Here is a 9,923-nt window from a genome sequence, read left to right as displayed (position 1 = left end):
GGTCTCCCCAAGACTCAAAGACAGGGACAGGCTGGATGCCTTAAGATGTATAACAGTATTAAAAAGAATGAAGGTATGAGAGCCCTTGTCTAGCTTTTCACTGTCTGAGACACACTGCCAGTCCCACACTTGGGAGCAAAGGTTCTTATCTCCATACAGATTGAGAAACTGTGACTGAGTAAGGGTTGGGGTAGGGGCTACACAGACAGTGGTCTTTTATTTCAGTGACATGCAGCAGGAAGGGGAAGTTCTGTGAAGACCACTGGCTGACATCATAAAGCACCTCTGACAACACCATGAGGTTGGTCACTATGGCAACAACCTGGGGGGCTCCTTAGGCAAATGGCACTGCCATTCCCCCAACCCCCTCCATGGGTTCCTCCCACCTGGACACACCACCATGTCACATTCTTTCCCTCTTCTTCATGGTAGTCTTTCTTCTTGCTCTCCTCTCCTCCATGCCCCCACCGTCTGGATAGTGGTGAAACTTCTAGTGGGCCCCTATCCTCCCACGAACCTTCTCCTGCCCTCCTCCATCCCTTCTCTTCCCCCCATCCCTCCCTCCACGCCATAAAAGAACTTTCAAGAGACACACACAAACCTTCACCAGGCATTTTTATTTACTTTTTCATCACATCAGGGCCAATGTCCAGGTTGGGTTTGGGCAATCCTCTGTGAGGAAGCCTCGGACAGGAGGCATGGGGCTTGTGAGTGCCCGGCCTCAGGTGGGAGCTCCTGTCTTAGTCCTGTTGGCCTTCTGGCCCTTTTTTCTTTTCCTGGGAGGCGGGTGCCCCACTGCCAGTTGCCCCTTCGTCTGATGATTTTGCCTTGGCCTCTCTCTTCTTGGCCGCCATTAGGTCTTTAATTTTCAGTTCCACAAGTAGAGTGAGGCAGCGATCATATATATGTGGCTGGCTAAGGTAGAGTAAATACAGATAATCGGTCAGGGTTTGAAGGGTGTAGTTTTCACGGTCCTCTTCCAGAGGAGGCTTGAATGTCCAGAACTTCTTGTTGATCTGGAAAAAGCACAGGATGATCAGAGAAGGATAAGTTGGGGGAGAGAATGTATAGCATCGAGAGGACAGGGGTGCTATGATTAGGGGTGATGGAGAGGTACACTGTGTGGGGCAGGGCTGCAACTGGAATTGGGGTGTCAGCTGGGGAAAGGAAGAGGTGGGGGCAGGTAGCATCAACTCACCATGGTGACTTGATCCTCGTGTTCTTTAATTCTTCTCTTTCTCCTGAGTCTTCCACAGCGTTAATCTCTGAAGCTGGTTCACTCGGATCGGTTTCTCCACCTCTAATGTCCCCCAAGGCCAGGGTACCTGCCTTATATATACTAGTGCCCCACCCTACCACCTCACAAAGGGGCTACGTCCCCAGGCTGTGATTGGTCATCAATGGTGCCCAGCAGCCAATGGCAGCACTGGAGGGGCGTGGCCCTCACAGAGGATGTCATAGTCAGCTGTGGGAAGATGGGCAGCCACTGGCATGTGCTGGCTAGAATGAAGGGGCCTCTTGTACCCTAAACATCTTGCTGTCCTGATTTGTCTCCTGCAGGGTGCCAGGAAGAAGTGGGCAGAGGCTTCCCCCTGACCAGGCCATGGTGCCTCTGTTCACTCCTACACCATCCCCAGCACCCTGTCCCTATGTTCCCTCTCTATCAGTGGGCAGCACCTGTGCCTGTCTCAAGATGGGGCGCCCTCTCCTCTTGGGCCCATGCCAGATGACTGTCTTGTCTCTGAGTCTCTGAGAAAACATGTTGCGTTGTCTGTAAGGGGGGTATCTACCTACTGATGAGGTGGCATGAAAGGCTGCACTTAGGTCACCAAACACATTGAGCACCGCCCCTCATTTTCAGGCTGCACTTCCTTCACTGTTCCACTGAGGGAGTGAGATGTTTCAGGTTATAAAAGGAATGGTTTGGGAGTCGGGCTATAGTGCAGCGGGCTAAGCACAGGTGGCACAAAGCACAAGGACCGGCATAAGGATCCCGGTTCGAACCCTGGCTCCCCACCTGCAGGGTAGTCGCTTCACAGGAGGTGAAGCAGGTCTGCAGGTGTCTATCTTTCTCTCCTCCTCTCCGTCTTCCCCTCCCTCTCTACATTTCTCTCTGTCCTTTCCAACGACAACAACAATAATAACTACAACAATAAAACAACATAGGCAACAAAAGGGAATAAATAAATAAAATAAATATTAAAATAATTTAAAATAAAATGAATGGTTTGGCCCTCAGGAAGGGTCCAGAAGCCAGGGGAACAAAGTGGACCCTGGATTTAATTCTTTGGAACAAGCCTGCACCTTTGACTCGAAAGCCAATTTAGGCACAGACCTTAGCCTATTTTTTCTGCTTTTTATTTTAATGCTTTTTGGGGGTGATGATTTCTTTTGCTGTGTAGAAGCTTTTTGGTTAGATGTTTTTCCTGTGGTTTATTTAAATTTATATTATTATGCTTCCTTCTTTTTTTTTATTTTATTTTATTTATTTATTCCCTTTTGTTGCCCTTGTTGTTTTATTGTTGTAGTTATTATTGTTGTTGTCGTCGTTGTTGGATAGGACAGAGAGAAACAGAGAGAGGAGGGGAAGACAGAGAGGGGGAGAGAAAGATAGACACCTGCAGACCTGCTTCACCGCCTGTGAAGCGACTCCCCTGCAGGTGGGGAGCCGGGGTTCGAACTGGGATCCTTATGCCGGTCCTTGTGCTTTGCGCCACCTGCGCTTAACCCGCTGCACTACAGCCCGACTCCCTATTATGCTTCCTTCTAAATGGGTCTGTATCACAAAAGAAGCACATGAAACTTAGATGGAAAAGAGCTTCATCAATATTTTCCCCTATGTGTTTGACAGTTTCTGTTATATAATGCAGGTCCTTGATCCATTTGGATTTTACTTTTTTTTTTTTGAGTTCCATATCTCATTCCCGCCATTGAAAGCTTTCCTACTCTTTATCACTCTGGGAGCATGGACCCAGGGTTATTATGGGGTATATAAAGTGGAAGGTCTGGCTTCTGTAATTGCTTCTCCCCTAACACAGCCATTGAGAGTTAGAGCCGTACTCCGTGCCTATCTCTCCTTTCCCTAGTGGTGCAGATCTCTAGAAAGGTGGTGTTCCAGGAAACATTGCTGAGATGATCTATGCAGAGATGATCTGGGCAATGCCTATTTATGAAAGGCTTCTGGTCATCCGACTGAAAGAGAGGTTACAGGACTGTCATAGATTGTGGATTCACAAAGAAGTATCAGAGGACATAGGACAAGTCAGAGGGTACATAAAAGTCAGACACTGCTTATGCCTATGTCAGGTTTGCATCATGGTAGCATTTGCAATGTGGTGTATGAAAACACATTAAAATAAAAAGCAGAGAAGGTTTCCCGGAAGATGGCAGACTGAGAAGCTGCTAGTGGCTGAGCTCTGACCACATCTCCTGGAAACGGAAGGATTTTCTGCCTTTAGTAGGCCAGCCAATAAGGGGTCCTAGCGGAGACACCAAGGAGGTGACTATAACTTAATTTGGGTTAATAATTAGAGTAGGAAAAAAGGGGGAAAAATTTTTTTTCTTCCTTTTAATGTCTAAGTATACCTCCTTCCCTGCCCCCCCCCCCCATAACCAGTCCCTGGGGAACAGCTCCTAGCAGGATCCCCTGCTAGGAGCTCCTTTTTGTTACCAAATTCCTGTACCACCAGGGAGTATCATTCATTCTAAGTCTATACCCTTCTGAAACCTCTGGCCTTTTTTCTTTCTAAGTAGCCAACCCGCCCACCTCACCCCGCATAGCTAATTAAATAATTAAAAATAAATACATAAAAAAACCCTTTCATTTCACTGCACTTTTATGACTGTTCTTTTTCTTTTTTTCTCTCTCTCTCTTTCTTTTGTTTCTTTTTCTCATTCTTGTCATCCTTTCTTCCTTAATCCTACAGCTTCCAAAGTCACAGCCCACAGCCCCCACACCATTAAACAGTGTGCTTTTTTGAATTCACTGATACACATTTGGGAATTTCCTTTCACTGCTCTTTAATTATAGCTCTTTTTCTTATCTTTTCCCTTTTCTTTCTCTTGCCTCTTTTTTTTTTATCTTGTCATACACTTCTTCCTTATTCTTTGCCTTTCTGAATTTGTGAATTGTTTTGGGGAAGAAATCTAACTCAGAGTGGACTCTCTATGTGTGTAACTCTGCTCTAGTTCCCTTTCCCCTCTTGTTACCCCTAGAATATACAGTGGATAGCAGATTTGCATAACTGTCTATTCTTGCTATCCTTTCTTTCTTTTCTCTTTATTCTTCACTGGGATTTGGTTACTATTTATTCATGGACAGGAGAAATTGTTTGGCTAACTGGTAACGATTAAACTACTTTAATACTTACTTCAGTTGCTACTGTAATTCCGGAGGTTGGTGAGTGCAATTGTCATAAAGGTATTTAGTACAGTGTTACTTGAACTCAAGACACAACAACTGTTGAGGAACAACAGAGCATAAAAAAAATGGGTAGATCAAAAACAAATAAAACTGCTACTCCAATGAATGAAGACAAGAGCCCAGAAGAAACTACAAATCAGCCAGAAGTAACCATAGATAAGAAAAGTATGCAAGCAATAATAAACTTATTAATCACAGAAATGAAAACAACATTGGAGGAAAGGAATGGCGGTATTAGGGAAACAACAGTTGAGACCCCCAAGGAAAATACTGATTATCTTGAGGCAATTAGAGAACTGAAAGCTGAAATAGCTGTAATGAAGAAAGAAGCTGAGGCAAGGGAAAGCAGACTAACAGAAGCAGAAAACAGAATTAGTCAGACAGAGGATGAGTTAGAGAAAACGAACAAAGAGGTGAAAGAGCTTAAAAAGAGATTAAGAGACACTGAAAACAACAACAGTGACATATGGGATGATCTCAAAAGAAGTAACATTCGTATAATTGGCCTGCCAGAGGAAGAAAGAGAGGAAGAGGAAGCAAACATTCTAGAGGAAATAATAGAAGAAAACTTCCCATACCTGAATAACAGAAAGGACATCAAGATTCAAGAGGCCCAGAGAGTCCCAAACAGAATCAACCCAGACCTGAAGACACCAAGACACATCATAGTCACAATGAGAAGAAGTAAGGATAAAGAAAGGATCCTAAAGGCTGCAAGAGAGAAACAAAAAGTCACATACAAGGGAAAACCCATAAGATTATCTGCAGACTTCTCCACTCAAACTCTAAAAGCCAGAAGGGAATGGCAAGATATCTATGGAGCCCTGAATGCAAAAGGGTTTCAACCAAGGATAATATATCCTGCTAGACTGTCATTCAAAGTAGATGGAGGGATCAAAACCTTCTTAGACAAACAACAGTTAAAGGAGGCAACCATCACCAAGCCGGCCATGAAAGAGATTCTAAAAGACCTCTTATAAACAAGAACATCACTATAATACTTGCAATATATCAGAGCAAACAAAAAAATTTTTTTTGAACAATGGCACTCCAATACATTAAATCCATAATATCAATAAATGTCAATGGCTTAAACTCACTCATTAAAAGCCACAGGGTGGGGGGAAGGATCAGAAAACATAACCCAACCATATGCTGCTTGCAAGAATCCCATCTGTCACAACAAGATAAACACAGACTTAAAGTGAAAGGATGGAAAACTATCATACAGGCTAATGGACCACAAAAAAGGGCAGGAACAGCCATTCTCATCTCAGACACGATAGTATTTAAATTAAAAAAGTAATAAAAGATAGGCAAGGACATTACATAATGATTAGAGGATTAATCAGCCAAGAAGACTTAAAACTTATTAACATCTATGCACCCAATGAGGGACCATCTAAATGCATGAAGCAACTACTGAAAGAATTTCAAAAATACATCAATAGTAATACAATAATAGTGGGAGACTTCAATACCCCACTCTCACAATTAGACAGATCAACAAAGCAGAGAACCAACAAAGATACAAGAGAATTGAATGAAGAGATTGACAGACTAGACCTCTTGGACATTTTCAGAGTCCTTCACCCCCCAAAACTGGAATACATCTTCTTTTCAAATCCACATAACACATACTCAAGGATAGACCACATGTTAGGCCACAAAGACAGCATCAATAAATTCAAGAGCATTGAAATCATCCCAAGTACCTTCTCAGACCACAGTGGAGTAAAACTAACATTTAACAACAAACAGAAAATTATTAAAAGTCACAGAATTTGGAAACTAAACAACATACTCCTTAAGAACCACTGGGTCAGAGACTAACTCAAGCAGGAAATTCAAATGTTCCTGGAAACAGATGAAACTGAAGACACAACCTATCAAAATATTTGGGACACAGCTAAAGCAGTACTGAGACAGAAACTTATAGCCTACAATCACATATTAAACACCAAGAAGAAGCTCAAATGAATGACCTAACTGCACACCTCAAGGACTTAGAGGAAGAGGAACAAAGGAACCCTAAAGGAACCAGAAGGACAGAAATCACTAAAGTTAGAGCAGAAATAAACAACATCGAAAATAAAAGAACCATACAAAAGATCAATGAAGCCAAATGTTGGTTCTTTGAAAGATTAAACAAAATTGACAAACCCCTAGCCAGACTCACCAAACAAAAAAGAGAGAAGACGCAAATTAATAGAATTGTAAACGATGGAGGAGAAACCACAACTGCCACCACAGAAATCTAGAGAATCCTGCGAAACTTCTATAAAGAACTTTATGCCACCAAGCTAGAGAATCTGGAAGAAATGGAACAATTCCTAGAAGCATATGCCCTTCCAAAACTGAACCAAGAAGAACTACAAAATCTAAATGCACCAATCACAGGCAAAGAAAATGAAACCGTTATTAAGAATCTCCCCAACAACAAAAGTCCTGGACCAGATGGCTTCACAAACTAATGTTACAAAACTTTCAGGAAACAGTTAGTACCCATACTTCTTAAGCTTTTCCATAAGATTGAAGAAACAGGAAAACTCCCTTCCACCTTCTATGAAGCCAACATCACCCTGATACCAAAAGCTGATAGGGACAGAACAAAAAAGGAAAACTACAGACCAATATCTCTGATGAACATAGATGCCAAAATATTAAACAAGATCTTGGCCAACCAGATACAGCAACATATCAAAAAGATTGTTCATCATGACCAAGTGGGATTCATCCCAGGAATGCAAGGCTGGTTCAAGATCCGTAAGTCAATCAATGTCATTCACCACATCAATAAAAGCAAAGCCAAAAACCACATGATTATCTCAATAGATGCAGAGAAAGCCTTTGACAAAATTCAACACCCATTCATGCTCAAAACTGTACAAAAGATGGGAATAGATGGGAAATTCCTCAAGATAGTGGAGTCTATATATAGCAAACCTACAGCCAACATCATACTCAATGGACAGAAGCTGAAAGCATTCCCCCTTAGATCGGGGACTAGACAGGGCTGTCCACTGTCACCATTACTCATCAACATAGTATTGGAAGTTCTTGCCATAGCAATCAGGCAAGAGAAATAAATAAAAGGAATACAGATTGGAAGGGAAGAAGTCAAGCTCTCACTATTTGCAGATGATATGATAGTATACATAGAAAGACCTAAAGAATCCAGCAGAAAATTACTGGAAGTTATTAGGCAATATAGCAAGGTATCAGGCTACAAAATCAATGTACAAAAATCAGTGGCATTTCTTTATGCAAACACTAAACCTGAAGAAGTAGACATCCAGAAATCACTCCCATTTACTGTTTTAGCAAAATCAATCAAATACCTAGGAATAAAGTTGACCAAAGAAGTGAAAGACTTGTATGCTGAAAACTATGAGTCGTTACTCAAGGAAATAGAAACTGATACCAAGAAATGGAAAGATATCCCATGCTCATGGATTGGAAGAATAAATATCATCAAAATGAATATTCTCCCCAGAGCCATATACAAATTTAATGCAATACCATCAAAGTTCCACCAAGATTTTTTAAGAGAATAGAACAAACACTACAATCATTTATCTGGAACCTGAAAACACATAGAATTGCCAAAACCATCTTGAGGAAAAGAAACAGAAATGGAGGCATCACACTCCCAGACCTTAAACTATATTATAAAGCCATCATCATCAAAACAGCATGGTACTGGAACAAAAATAGGCACACAGACCAGTGGAAAAGAATTGAAAGTCCAGAAATAAATCCCCACACCTATGGACCTCTAATCTTTGATAAGGGGGCCCAAAGGATTAAATGGAAAAAGGAGGCTCTCTTCAATTAATGGTGCTGGGAAAACTGGGTTGTAACATGCAGAAGAATGAAATTGAACCACTTTATCTCACCAGAAACAAAAATAAACTCCACATGGATCAAATACCTAGATGTCAGACCAGAAACAATCAAATACTTAGTGGAAAACATTGGTAAAACACTTTCCCACCTACACCTCAAGGACATCTTTGATGAATCAAACCCAATTGCAAGGAAAACTAAAGCAGAAACAAACCAATGGGACTACATCAAATTGAAAAGCTTCTGCACAGCCAAAGAAACTATTAAACAAACAGAGAGACCCCTCACAGAATGGGAGAAGATCTTCACATGCCAGACATCAGACAAGAAACTAATCACCAAAATGTATAAAGAGCTCAGCAAACTTTGCACCAAAAAAGCAAATGACCCCATGCAAAAATGGGCAGAGGATATGAACAAAACATTCACTACAGAGGAGATCCAAAAGGCTAACAAACATATGAAAAACTGCTCTAGGTCACTGATTGTCAGAGAAATGCAAATTAAGACTTCGCTAAGATACCACCTCACTCCTTTAAGAATGGCATACATCAAAAAGTACAGCAGCAATAAATGCTGGAGAGGCTGTGGGGACAGAGGAACCCTTTTACATTGCTGGTGGGAATGTAAATTGGTACAACCTCTGTGGAGAGCAGTCTGGAAAACTCTCAGAAGGCTAGACATGGACCTTCCATATGATCCAGTAATTCCTCTCCTGGGGTTATACCCCAAGGACTCCATAACACCCAACCAAAAAGAGGTGTGTACTCCTATGTTCATAGCAGCACAATTCATAATAGCTAAAACTTGGAAGCAACCCAGGTGCCCAACAACAGATGAGTGGCTGAGAAAGCTGTGATATATATGCACAATGGAATACTATGCAGCTATCAAGAACAATGAACCCACCTTCTCTGACCCATCTTGGACAGAGCTAGAAGGAATTATGTGAAGTGAGCTAAGTCAGAAAGATAAAGGTGAGTATGGGATGAACCCACTCATCCACAGAAGTTGACTAAGAAGATCTGAAAGGGAAACTAAAAGCAGGACCTGACCAAATTGTAAGTAGGGCACCAAAGTAAAAGCCCTGTGGTGAGGGGTAGACATGCAGCTTCCTGGGCCAGTGGGGTGTGGGAGTGGGTGAGAGGGATGGGTCACATTCTTTTGGTGGTGGCAATGGTGTTCATTTAAACTCCTAGCAAAATGTAGACATATAAATCACTAGTTAATTATTATGAGAGGGGGAAAATCAATTGTATGTCTCAACGTTTTTCAAAACACAAACTGAATCTTTTAAATATATAGGCTGTGTTTTTGATGTGCGGACTCTCTCAAAAGCCTAGACCAAGTAGATTAGAAGCATCCAATAGCGAAGTTAAATACAAGATACTGGGTACTGTACAGCAAACCATAACAAAAGGACTTTTCAAAGTTAACACAATTACCAAATAATGTGATGATAACATTAACTATCGATTGTCTTTTTGAACGCTAGGACACCAGGAACCTCACATCTCCACTATAGATCCCCTACTTCCCCCAGTCCTGGAACCCTTGGATAGGGCCCACTTTCCCGTATGCCTCTCCCAATCCATATCAAATAATATTGCATCCGCCGATCACTACCTAACCAACGCAACGATTGCCACCT

The 9,923-nt window shown here is 41.8% G+C and overlaps 1 long non-coding RNA gene across 1 annotated transcript; it reads right to left on the bottom strand.

The window, feature by feature from the left end:
- Window positions 1–598: 598 nt before the first annotated feature.
- LOC132535847 (uncharacterized) lies at window positions 599–1,300 on the bottom strand. Its single transcript, XR_009547585.1, has 2 exons — window positions 1,199–1,300; window positions 599–1,016 (listed from the first exon to the last, which is right to left on the bottom strand). It is a non-coding gene; the product is annotated as an uncharacterized LOC132535847 (long non-coding RNA).
- Window positions 1,301–9,923: the final 8,623 nt, after the last annotated feature.

Source organism: Erinaceus europaeus, chromosome X (genome assembly GCF_950295315.1).
Source record: "Erinaceus europaeus chromosome X, mEriEur2.1, whole genome shotgun sequence".
In the NCBI taxonomy this organism is placed as follows: Eukaryota; Metazoa; Chordata; class Mammalia; order Eulipotyphla; family Erinaceidae; genus Erinaceus; species Erinaceus europaeus.
The sequence above is the reverse complement of the archived record's forward strand: the minus strand, read 5'-3'. Positions and strand labels throughout refer to the sequence as shown.